The following is a 13,004-nucleotide window of genomic DNA, read 5'->3' as shown; positions in this document are numbered from 1 at the left end:
CAGAAAGTTCCCTAAAAAATCACTTTTATTTCATTTTGGATTATCTAGCTTGTGTTGGCCAAAGAAATCATGAATATCAGTAGATAACAGCTTCCAAAAATTTACCTCACAAATGTGATGAGATAATTTTGTGTTTTGCATATATACAAGGCCAAAATTTCCAGACTAAACAGAAAGATAAAAATAACACAAAGTCACTTAGCTATTGAGGAAAGTATTTTTCACTTCATTAATCAAAAAAATAGGTCATGTGTCAAAAATACACATATTTCTCACTGTCAACCCATTGAGAAATTTCAAAACAAAGTCCTTTACATTCCCTGAACAGGGTTTATGAAGAGGTCTTTCCACCCCATAATTTGGATGTACTCTTAGTCAAATCTTAGGATCTTTTGGTCAAACTGCCACTACATTTATAATCAGATCATGACAAGAATCTACTCCTTCCTAAGAATAAAGTATTTTCCTAAGCACGACTGCCACTTTGTTACAGAAGAAATGATGGTCAGAACCCATTGTTTTAAACTAATATACACAAATGGGAAGATTGTGTAATGACTGCACTTATTTATTGAAAAGTTATTTTTTCTAGAAGAATAATGGTTTCTTTCTAAAACTTTAAGTGAAAACTTCGAGAGCATTTTTCAAACCAAATAAATTCTACCCATTAAACAAAAGCAAGGAATTGTTGAGAGTTCTATTTTGCTTATTTTCTGTGAAAATGATTGTGCTAAAAAATATACCCGGCAGTTTCTGGTAGACAATAGAAGTGTGTGTATGTGTGTGTGTGTGTGTGTACACATTCACACTACAGGTATGACATATGAAGACTTAAAAAATCTTTTCCTGTTACTGAGTAGTTCCTGTGTTGCACCATTTTGCCTTAAAATGGTTCTTCTGATAGTGTTATCTATCTTGGTATAAACTTTTGAATTAGGATCAGTACACATTTTCTGTGAAGACCTAGAAAGTAAATATTTTAGGATTTGCAGGCCACTTACGGTCTCTGTTATATATTCTTCTTTGTTTTTTTAAAACCTTTTAAAAAGTGAAAACCATTCTTAGCTCCTTGGCCATTCAAACACAAGACACAGGCTGAACGTGGCCCGTGGAGCACAGTTTGCTGACTCCTGCTTTGAACTATCAACAGCCAGTGGAGCATGTTGCAAGTTCAACAGTAGGTTTCAGTAAATGTTTACCAAGTACAAAACCTCTGTTCTTATGATTTTCCAATGGAATAAAATTAGCAGACTTGGTGTTGCCTGAGGGGGAACTTCCAAATTCTGCTTCATCCACTAGCTTCACTTCAGCAGTAGTTACCCAATCAGTTTTGAAGTGCTCCGTGGTGCTCTGGGAGGAGTGGAAGTTTAACCGGTGGAGATTTCAAAGCTCATTAGTTATATTTACTCTTCCCCTCTTCTCTCTCTTCTCTGTCTCTCTCTCGCTGTCACACACACACATCCTTCTGTACAGCAAATAGACACAGAGCAGCTGGTGGAAATTGTCTTCTACACCCCAGCAAAAAGAGCCTTCTCAATTTGGTGGTATTTTTAAACTGTGTCTTTCTAAAAATATCACTCCAGCCTTAAGGCAACCGTCCCATTTGCTTTCTTCTGTCCAGATTTCTTGAATAGATAGAGATTTTTCTGAACAAATATTTATCAAGTTCCTAATACGACTTCACCGAGATTTCCAATTTTAATGTGGATAGGAATCACCCTGGGATACTGTTAAAACACAGATTCGAATTTAATGGGTGTGAAGTGGGGCCTGAGACTCTTTCTAAGGAATTTCCAGGTGAGGCTGATGCTGAAGGTTTGTGTGTCACATTTTGAGAAGCCAGGTGGTGAGGAACACAGGTGCGTAGACAGTGGTTATGATACTATCGTGGTGAGTGCTATTTGAGGGAAATATGCTATGGAAGCATATAAACCTGGATGTAATACATATTTCAAAATTCAGGGCAAACTTCTTGGAGAGTATAAGAACAAAACTGGTCTTAGGAAGAGTACGGCTTGTGCAGATAAAGGGAGGAGTGCAGGGGGAAAGGCAAAGAAAGAGCAAAGGGCTGCAAAGCAGATGTTTAGTGGCTATCAGGAAAATTTGCGAAAAACCAGGACAGTGGGGAATCTAGAAGACAAAGAAAGGAGTATTTAAGGAGAGAGTACACAACAGTGGTTCACTTCAGAAAAAAGTTGAAAAGTGTCCACTAGATTTAACAACACAGATGTATTTGGTGATCTTAGTGAAAATAATTTCAGTAACTGGGTGGACACAAAAGCCAGAGAACAGCAGGTTACAGAGTGTTTGGGGGAAGGGAAGCTGAGTTAGCTCTATTGTGTTTTTGTGATGTGAGAGACTTGAGTCTGTTTAAATTCTTTTGATAATGAGGAGGTAGGGAGAAATTGAAGACACAGGAAAGAGAGGAAATAATCAGTACAATCAACTCCCTGAGGAGGGAAGAGAAACGATCTAGAGCAAAACTGAGAAGATGATTTTAGGAGATTCCTAGTATATTTCATTGTAACAGGAAGGAAGAAATTAAAAAATGAGAGCAGAATTAGTTGAATCTGTGTTTGTCGGCAGAAAGTTGCAGGAATTCCCACCTGTGGCTCTAGGATCATTGGAAATTAGAAATTACATTTATACTCTACGGGGAAAGGCAAAAAGACCAGGCATTTCAAGAGTATGGAAAAGGGTATCAGTTACCGGAAATGGAAACAAAATTTAGTCGATGAAAGGGTAAAAAATGTCCGTAAGTATTTGATCCCTCGACTGTTTTGTGTTTTGATGATGGACGAGACCACGGATGTGACAGTGGTCTTGCTCCTGGCCCCTTTCCACACTAGCAGGAATCCTGTCTTCCTTTTTTCAAGGTGGAACTTGAACTCAACCAGGGCCTGCTGTTCCGACGGATTCCACCCCGCTCCCCTCTTCTGATACTCTTACATCTATACTGTGGGCTTGAATGCCCAGGTTATTGGCACAGATCTCAAGTTAATTCAGAGTTTACTATACTTCATGGGAGTTTTTTCTCATGGCCTCTCATTATTCTGTGCTTACTTGGTTCTATATCCCTATACACAACACACGCATGCACACGCATACACACACACCCTTGTCTAGGCTCAAAACTCTCCACTTAGATATCTACTAACACTGCTGGATATCTACTCCTATTCTTTCGGTCAGTGCTGTGCTAAACGTCTCCTGGAGGAATCCTTGACAGTCCTACTTCTGAGGATGCTAAATATCCCCCAATGTCCTTGACATTTTTATAAGGTCATACTTCTTATGTGCAGAATTCACATATTTCCATCTACTCATTGGTGGTCGACTAGTGCAATCTCTAACCACCCGTCCTAACGCTGGAGAAGAATTATAAGATATTGTATTTTCTTTACAATGCCTGCTTTTGATTCAGGACCGTATCCAACAAGGATCTAATAAAATCAGTCAAAGATGTATGAGTGACTTTTCTTTCTAACAGTAAAAATCTGAAGTTTTCCTGTTTACAAATGCTGTTATAAGACTTTACACAGGATGGAAAAATTTCTAGAACAGAGTTATCTGAATGAAATTAATTTATGAAATGATCAGATTTCCTCTTCCTGGATTAGCAGAAAAAAGTATGGTGGGGCAAAAGGGAGGTTGATACAGTTTAAGATCCAGACTGCTTTAGGAAAGCAACATGGCGTATTGGTTATGAATGTGGTCGCTCATGGCACCACTTGACTGATTCCACCACGTAAGCAAATTAACCTCTTAAATTCACTGGCATTTAGAATTGCCCTAGTGCTTGGTGATAATAGACAGGACACTGACTTTCACTTAAATTTATAACTGTTTTCCAAGTCTCTACAGACAAATCACACCCTTGTTGTTTACATGCCTAGAAGAATTAAAGGAATAAATAACATTAAAGACATCACATTTTGAAATATAAATTTCTGAAAAATAACTACATTTTACACTGTTAATTTGCTTTACTTAATATTGAGTTAGCTTAGGCCAGAAAAATGTGCTACTGTGAGATGGAATTGAATGTGTTTATATCCTAAAGTACAAATATACCCTAATTCCTTGAAGACTCAGCTAACTCATTGATATGGATTAAGTTCAATGTTATCTGGGCACAGTTAGAAAGCCCCTTACATTTTACAGAAGTTCTATAAGATTCTGGACATCTCTTTCATCTCGTATATCTTTTGCATCCAGGCATTTCCCAAGTTCTAGGGCACGTAGATCCAAAGCACATAGCTGAGCCCATGGACAAGCTTCTCACTTCTGCTCCTTCAGCAAAGGAGAGTGGAGCATCCCCTTCTGACTATGAAATCCTCACTCAACATCTGTTGAGTCCTAAGCCTTTGCTTCCCTAGATGGGCTTCTGCTTTCAGGTGTGGGGAGAGAGGGAGAATCCCCCTCTGCCCTTTCCCTTAAGGTTCTTCTGGCTGGCCAAATAACCAACAAGACAGGTTAGCAGGAGAAAATAATACCAAGTTTAATAACATGTATACATGGGAGAAACTCAGAAATGAGCAACTCGTCCCTCTGTCTGAGCTGCTTGCTTAAGTATTGTAACTAAAGGCGAGGAAGGTGTCGGGGGTGGGTAGTGGTCTGGGACTTCAGAGGGCAAGAAGACAATTCTTTTCAGGGTCATCTATAGACAATGTGGTCAGGGAGAGATAGAGTTTTTTTGATAAAAAGGGCTTGGTGCCCTTCCCATTGTAACATCTATTTTACATTATCATTACAGCCATCATGATAGACTAGACAATCTGTTCCAGGAAGGAGCCACCATGTCAAATTCTTTAGGCAGTTAGTGGGGGAGGCCAAATGTCCCTCAGAGAAAACAATCAAGATAAAGAGATATATTTCAGGGTGACCAAATCTTGATCTCCCACACAGGCAAACATGTTTAAAGCAAATCTCTTGGAAAGGAAATCAATCAGTCTCTCCATCTTTCCCTTCCTCTCTCCCCCTCCTCTCTCCTCTCTCCCTTCCTCCCTCTCTCCCTCCCTCTCTCCCTCTCCTCTCTTTGTTTCTCTCTCCCTCTCTCCCTTCCTCTCTCTCCCCTCTCCTCTCGCCCTCTCTCCCTCCTTGTTCCTCTCTCCTCCACTGATACACAGGGGCACACACACAGACATATTTGTGGATGCAGTTTTCTCTTCTTCTGCTAAAAATAAATTTCTTTAACAAGCATCCAAGTTTAACACCTAAAATGTGAGAATGTTTCTCTGAAGTAACTAGTGGATAGTTGTGCTTTGCTTTTCATTTTTTAACATGTGTTTTCCTGACATATCTATTGTTTCAGAAATCTATAATTAGTAAAACATAAACCCACTATTTTTATTTTCCATCTGCTGGATGATAAGTTGCCTTGAGAGTCTCTCAAAGCACAGCAACCAACATGGCTCTTTTCCTTTGCATTCTTGTTTACCAGAGTGGGTGACAATGACAGCTTAAATGAAGAGCCACAGCTAAGGGAAATGGTGATGTTTCTTAATTGGGACTGGGCTGTAATCAGGAAAAGCCCAGGGATAAAACATAAACCAGTTTCAAAAAATGGTGGCTCGCTGTTCATTTAATTTTTCAGAATCTGCTATGATGAATTTTAGCAGTGTTATCTTTCATTACTGAAGTAAACTTACTTGAATCTAAGCCATGCTTAGGCTACAAATGAGATGACTCTGAAGTTGAATATGTCCTTTCAACAATCAGCATTCTCTTTAGTACAAGAAGATATTTGAAAATGATAACTTGGAAAAAAGGTGCTCCTCACTAGAGTTATTAATGGGACAGGAGTGTAACTTTAAGGTACACGTAGAGGTGATGGGAATTTAAGAAGAAGAAGGAAATGACCTAATTTTCCAATTTGGTAACCTATGCCTGTACTATAGAGAGTCAGCCAACCATTTAACTTCTCTACCTACCTCCGCTATCTGGAATGTTCTTGCACTTACTACCTAGGATAAGAATATTGTAAAGCAAAGTAAATCATTTCAAAAAGTATTTTCCATCATTAAAGATAGTAATATTAAAGTACTAATCCACTATACTCTCTGGTTAACTCTCCTGCTATCTGTCCTAACCCCTTCAGATGGGCTGCTGGATGGCAGCAAAGAGTAGGGAAAACAATCAAGACAAGTCATCATTATAATTATAATTACAATAAACACAAGCCATCTCACAAAAGTCACTACCTTTCAGTCTTGATTTCTTAGTGAAGACTCCAGGTATGCAATACCCCCAAAATTCTTGAACTCACAATTCAATACAATCTCTTTTATTTATAAGCTATTCTGTCTTAATTATACACCAATCATTTTTTATTCTCTATTATAGTCCTCAGGACTTCATTCTCCCCCTTGAACCATCCACCAAGTATGAGCTAGCTGGAACACTTGTTACCCCATGTACATTATTTTCTTGTAACATGGTTCATTATATCATCATTAATGTGATAAGGAGATCCCATAACTTGGGCAAATAGCATAAGTGCTTCCCCAGATCAATCTTAGGTGGATTATCTCCTCTATTTGGTTACTGTCCCACAATGCTCTTGGCTTTCTTCACTTTTATAGGGGCAAGAATATAAATATATACATTCTATTCATTCAACAAATATTTTTTGACTACCTGCTATGTGTCAGGCACTGTTTTAGGTTCTTTGGATAATGCATTGATCAAAATATTGATATCAAACTATCCATCCTTTGAGAAGCTTACAGTCTTTGTGGAGGAGAGAAACAAAATAATAAATGAGAAAATTATATAATATGATAAAAGTAATAAATGCTCTTTAAGAGAAACAAAAAGCAGAAACTGATAAGGAGGAGAAGGAATGGGTAGGGCTGGGCAGAGAGCCCTTGCTATTTCACCTAAGGTGGTTGGATTGGGCTTCATTGAGAAAGTGACTCTGGAGTAAAACATCTCCTATGTTGACCCTTGATCTCTACTGTTGCTCACAGTATCACACCCCAATTCACTAAATAAGCATATATATTCTCTATTAACAAAACTAAGACACTTCCCTCTTTCAGTACAATAGATTTCACTCTATCAATCTTTCCACAAAAACAGACTATTTTAGCACTTAGGACCTACCTCTAAAACAGGAATTAATTAGATACAGGATGATCTCTAAAACCTATCCTTAAAATACACATTTCATTACCATGTCATGTGTGAAATAGAATGATAACACCTTCTTCAGTGCTCCCAGCAATAAATCAGCTGCAGGGCTATAGGAAAGACTCATGCCCTACACCAGTAATTCTCAACTTCAGCCTACATTCTGATCACCTGGAGGACTTCCTTATTAAAACACAGATGATTGAGCATCTGCCCCAGAGTCTTTGATTCAATAGGCCTAGTGTGGTGCCTGAGAATTTGCATTTCTAACAAGTTCCCAGGGTATGCTGAATGCACTGAGAACCACTGCTTTGCATCAACCCTAGTAAAGTTACTACGTTTTCCCAACTCAGTTGTAGAATGCCAAATGAAACTAACAATCTCAGTTCTAATTCTATGTAACTGAAGGAAAGGATATTATCTAAAATTTATTATTTTATTGTTATTTTAATCCTTTCTTTCTGCCAGATATTAGAAAGAGAAGAAACTACATTTTTCATAACTCTATCATCTGTCAGATATAATACCATCTACCAAACCAGATGAAACAAATCCCTTCTTTCCAGGACCCAAACATTACTCTATTTTCCCAAAGATTACATCACATTCCTAAACTTACAGTGTGTATTTCTAAGATGCTCATAGTCACTCAAGCAGGTTAACTCTAAGCTCAGCAAAAACTCACACTCCTCTTCGCTTTCCTCATCAACTGTGGAAAATCCATTCTTTGTGTATAGAAACTAAAACACTCCAAAGGAATATAAATTGAGAGTTTATGGGTAGGAAAAGTACAAAGAACTCCTTCTCAAGCATAAGAGACCCTGATTTCAAATCCTTCTACCTTGGTCCCTAAGCAATCTGGTGTTCCATAAATTGTACCCCAAATTGATGGGTGAATTGAGGAGAGGACTAGAAACAACAAGTGGTTCAGTGCTGCTTTCAGAAACCCAGTGAAATGCAGCAAGGAGAGTGAGTTATGTCTTGAACAAGCTGCAAGATTGTCTCAGCTCATTTTTGTGGAACTGAAGCCTCGCCTGGAAAGGTTTCTTAGGCAGAAGTGAAGCGCCACTCCTATCACTACAGAAATCAGCTTTGTGTACTATACTTGTCAAGGTCTGCTGGACACGTCAGGGAGACGGCAGCAGTAACGGAGAAAGCACTTTCACCTCCTCATGAGTCAACATGGGCAGTTGCTCACCAGGAGAAACTAAGATTCTTTTCCCTTAGCAAAGTGATCGTGCATACTTTATAGAGTCATGTTCTCCAAGAATATAATGAGATGTTCATTAAAATGTGTTAATTAATCTTCATCTTTAAATCACTCAAAGAAAAGATATTAGAACAAAGGCCAAAGACATGTCAAAAGACACAGAAAATCTACTTACTGGTTAAATAAAATTGTTAAATGAAATTACTCTCTACACTCTAATGCTATGTAGACTGTGTTACCTAAGCCACACGTGGGTGTTTAAAAGGGGGTCATATTGAGTGATGACTGGATTTCACTGGCTTTGCTGCTATTCAGTTGCTACCCCTATAGGGTCTCTAGTTCCCCGTAAAAGATCTTGGATTATTTCAGAGACATTGGGAGTGGTCTCACCTGTACTCCTGAACTGGTCTGTCTGTGACCACTTGAATCTGCCACGTTCTGCCTCTTCCACTCTGTCCACTTCAGTTGAGAGCTTGATCTTGGCACGCCTGCCAAAGCCTCTGCTGCTGACTAAGCTGCAGGAAATCGCTTCAGTCCTGCCTGTAGTGTTCATGTCAGAAAAGTTTAGGCTAAAATTGAGTCTCTTATATAAGTAAAATACTTTTGTAAATGTAAAGTTTGTGAATAGCTGACACCAAAAATTATAGCTTGGCCAATGCATTTTACCGATTCATTTAAAAGGCAAAAAATTAGATTTATTATAAGCTGGGAAGTAGAAAAGGAGAAGCCAAACAGATTTCAATGTGACACAGGGACTCTGGGGAATTATTGCCCCAACTATAAGTCTTTGTTTGCTCTCGTCCCCTCTCACTGGAAGCTAATTGCTGATTAATTTCCCTTAGTTTTGCATTTTGCAGCTATTAGATATAGCATGGAGAAAAAGACTTGAAGGTATGAGTAGGGATTTAGGCTCTCCTGAGAGAGAGAGAGGGAGGGAGAAGGAGAGCCAGAAGAGCTTGTACCCAGCTCTCTTGTGCATTGTGTTTGACCACAGCCTGGGGACCAAAAGTAGAGGGTCTTAGGGCAGATATCACACCTCTGTGCTAACAGGGAAAGCTTGGCTAGGGGAACCTAAACCTGAAAAGATAGACTGAAAAGAAGGGTTCTTTCCCGCTCTTCCTACCTCGGAGTTTAGGAGAACTCTAGACTTTGCAACTAAGGAGACCCAGGAACTGAGTGGTTTCAAAGACATCTTACCCATCTACCCACCTTTTACCTCTACTAGCCAAAGGCGCAAAGACTACCACGCAAGAATCAAATATTCAGCCAAGATATCATTCACTTAGGAGAAGGAGTCTAAGATATTGGCATATTGGCAAAAATCCTCAATAAAATATTAGCAAACTGAATCCAACAATGTATACGAAGAGCTATGCACCAGGACCAAAAGGGATTTATTACAGGTATGCACAGCTAGGTCAACACTTGAAAAGCAACTACTGTACTCCACCATATTAACAGGCTAAAGAAGAAAAAGCATTTGATAAAATCCAATACCCAATCATGATAAAAACTGTCAGTGAACTACGAATAGAGGGGGCCTTCCTCAACTTGATAGGAACATCAACAAAAAACCTGCAGCCAACATTATACTTAATGGTGAGAAACTGAATACTTACCCCCTAAGATAGGAAACAAGGGAAATCTTACTGAAAGTCTTGTCTAGTGCAATAAGAAAAGGTATACATATTGGGAAGGAAGAAATAAAATGGTTTTAGTTCACTGATAATATGATTGTCTATACAGAAAATCCCAAAGAATAGACAAAAAAACCTCCTGGAACAAATAAGTGATTATAGCAAGGTTTTAGGATACAAGGTTAAAGACAAAAGTCAATTGACTCCTACATACCAGCAACAAACAATAAGGAATTGAAATTAAAAAATATAATACCATTAACATTAGTGCCAAGAAAACAATGTATAAATTTAACAAAATATTACAAGATCTACATGAGGAAAACTACGAAACTCTGATGAAAGAGATCATAGAAGATCTAAATAAATGGAGAGATATTCCAAGTCCACGGATAGGAAGACTCAACAGAGTTAAGATGTCATTGCTTCCCAACTTGATCTGTAGATTCAACACAATCTCCCCAAAATCCCAGAAAGTTATTTTGTGGATATCAACAATCTAATTCTAAGGTTTATATGGAAAGGCAAAATAGCTAGCACAATACTAAAGAAGAATAAAATTGGAGGACAAATACTACCTGACTTCAAGACTTACTATATCAAGACAATGTGGCATCAGCAAAGAATACACAAATAGATCAATGAATAGAAAGCCCAGAAACAGACCCACCAAATATAGTCAACTAATCTCCAACAAAGGACCAAAGGCAATATAATGGGGAAAGGATAGTCTTTTCAACAAATGCTGCTGGAACAATCAGACATCCATACGCAATAAATGAACATAGACATAGACATTATAACTTTCACAAAAATTAACTCAAAATGGATCATAGAATTAAATATAAAATTCAATATTACAAAACATCTAGAAGGAAACGTTGAAGAAAATCTGTAAGACCTTGGGTTTAGTGATGAGATTATAGATACAATATCAAAAGCATCATCCCTGAAATAAAAAAATTGATGTTAGACTTATCAAGATTAAAAACTTCTGCTCTCAAAAATACATTGTTAAGAATACCAAAAGACAAGCCACAGACTTGGATAAAATGTTTTCAAAATACATATCTGATAAAACACTGGAATCCAAAATATACAAAAAGCACTTAAAACTCAAGCATAAAAAAAAAAAAAAAAAACCCGATTTTAAAAATGGGCAAAAGGGCCGGCCCCGTGGCTTGGCGGTTAAGTGCGTGCGCTCCGCTGCTGGCGGCCCGGGTTCGGATCCCGGGTGTGCGCCGACGCGCCACTTCTCCGGCCATGCTGGGGCCGGGTCCCACATACAGCAGCTAGAAGGATGTGCAGCTATGACATACAACTATCTACTGGGGCTTTGGGGGGGAAATAAATAAATAAAATCTTTAAAAATGGGCAAAAGATCTGAACAAATATCTCACCAAAGAAGCTGTAAAGATGGAAATAAGCACATGAAAAGATGCTATCGTCATTTGTCATTAGGTAACTGCAAATTAAAACAACCACGAGATGCCATTACACACCCACACCCATAGGACAAGCCCATGCTACTTGTCCCATGTAAAAGCTTTTAGAGACAGACAGTTTAACTGAGTCACCTGAGAGGTAGCAGACATCTCTGAGAGCAGGTGCAAGTCTCCTGGCTGGATTGTCATGGCCGGTGATGCAACGGATGCAGGAACTGTGCCAGGGACCAAGGGAGCCCCAGAAAATGTAGATACCTGTGAGCGAATGACTAACCAAGATAATATTACTTTGAATTTGAACCCCTGGTTTATCCTTATTGGGAAGGAAGTCTTTTTGAGCCCCCTGGAGGAAAGAGGATGGCACGAGATGAGGGAAGAGATGGAAACAGAAAGTGTTCCCCTCCAAGCGTCTGGTGTAGGGGTGAGTTAGGATAACCTAGAGATGAGAGGGTTAGGTCAGCCCTCAACACTTCTATTGTAGTCATTGAGGCAGCCAACCACTTTTAACTTAAAATCCACTATTTGCAACATGTTACACGATGGTATATGGTACAGCAGGACCGAAACAAGAACTAGGCTCCCATTGAGATTGCTGTCATTAGCATCTGCAGAATATTTGAGGCTTAAATTTTTTGTTTGCATAATGAAGGAGCAATGTTGGTATTATTGAATGAAAGAAAGTGGCAGGCAATGGGGGCAACATATATGATCCCATTTGACATAGTGAATTCTATGTGTTAACTAACAGTGCTGGGCCAAGAATTGCTCTCCCAATCTCAAATTGGATGTTTGCTAGAATTGGGTATATATTCCACCATCAGGGAGATTTCTCTGAGAAGATAAGTATAAAAGGGAATATCACCACTGTGACTATAGCCTCTTCAGACAGCTCTCTGTATTTGTGTGATTTTATGAGAAGCTGGGTGTCAAGGAAGAACTTCTAACACTGTTTTGGTCTAGTACACAACCAAACTTGTAGCTACCATTTCTACTGTCATCCACTGGATCCTTGTTTGAAAGCCCCACTTGTAATGGAACCATATAAAGTACCGCAATGCCCAAACAAGAGTTTTTTGGGCACACATAAAAGCCAATGATAACCCACAAAACCTCTACTATTTGCCAATCTCTTCAACACAGTCCTCTAAAGGGCTAGCTAGTCTGGTAGTCCTTGGTAATCTACAAGTAGCACACTACTGTGTTTTTCTCAGCCTTGACTAAGGTACTAGGCATCTATATGCCAGGGAAATGGAACATGAAGAACTCAAGGAAGTTTTCAAATGATACAAATTTGAAGCTGAATAGTACAATACTCTCTTGTTTGCCGATTTTCATTTGACCCTAGCAGATGGATAAACAGCTTGAACTGCTCAGATCAAGGACATCTGGATGGAAGAAACTTGGATGCTGACTTGGCCTCAGATGGTTCTATAGTCATCTCCTTCTATCCCCAGAGATCACTATGGTGACAAAACAGCCATTCTTGGCTCCATCCTGAAATAGGAGAGACAGTCTGGATCATCCCCGACGGGGAATGGCAGACCTTGTTTGGTTGTGTGGGAACCCATCCAAGCTCAT

The 13,004-nt window shown here is 39.0% G+C and overlaps 1 pseudogene; it reads right to left on the bottom strand.

Annotated features, from left to right (window-relative positions):
- The window catches only part of LOC101397270 (14-3-3 protein zeta/delta-like), a 34,644-nt pseudogene extending 23,029 nt beyond the window's left edge, over positions 1-11,615 (bottom strand).
- Positions 11,616-13,004: the final 1,389 nt, after the last annotated feature.

The sequence above is a fragment of the Ceratotherium simum genome, chromosome 3, assembly GCF_057802395.1.
Source record: "Ceratotherium simum simum isolate JZ-2026a chromosome 3, ASM5780239v1, whole genome shotgun sequence".
NCBI classification, from domain to species: domain Eukaryota; kingdom Metazoa; phylum Chordata; class Mammalia; order Perissodactyla; family Rhinocerotidae; genus Ceratotherium; species Ceratotherium simum.
The sequence above is the reverse complement of the archived record's forward strand: the minus strand, read 5'-3'. Positions and strand labels throughout refer to the sequence as shown.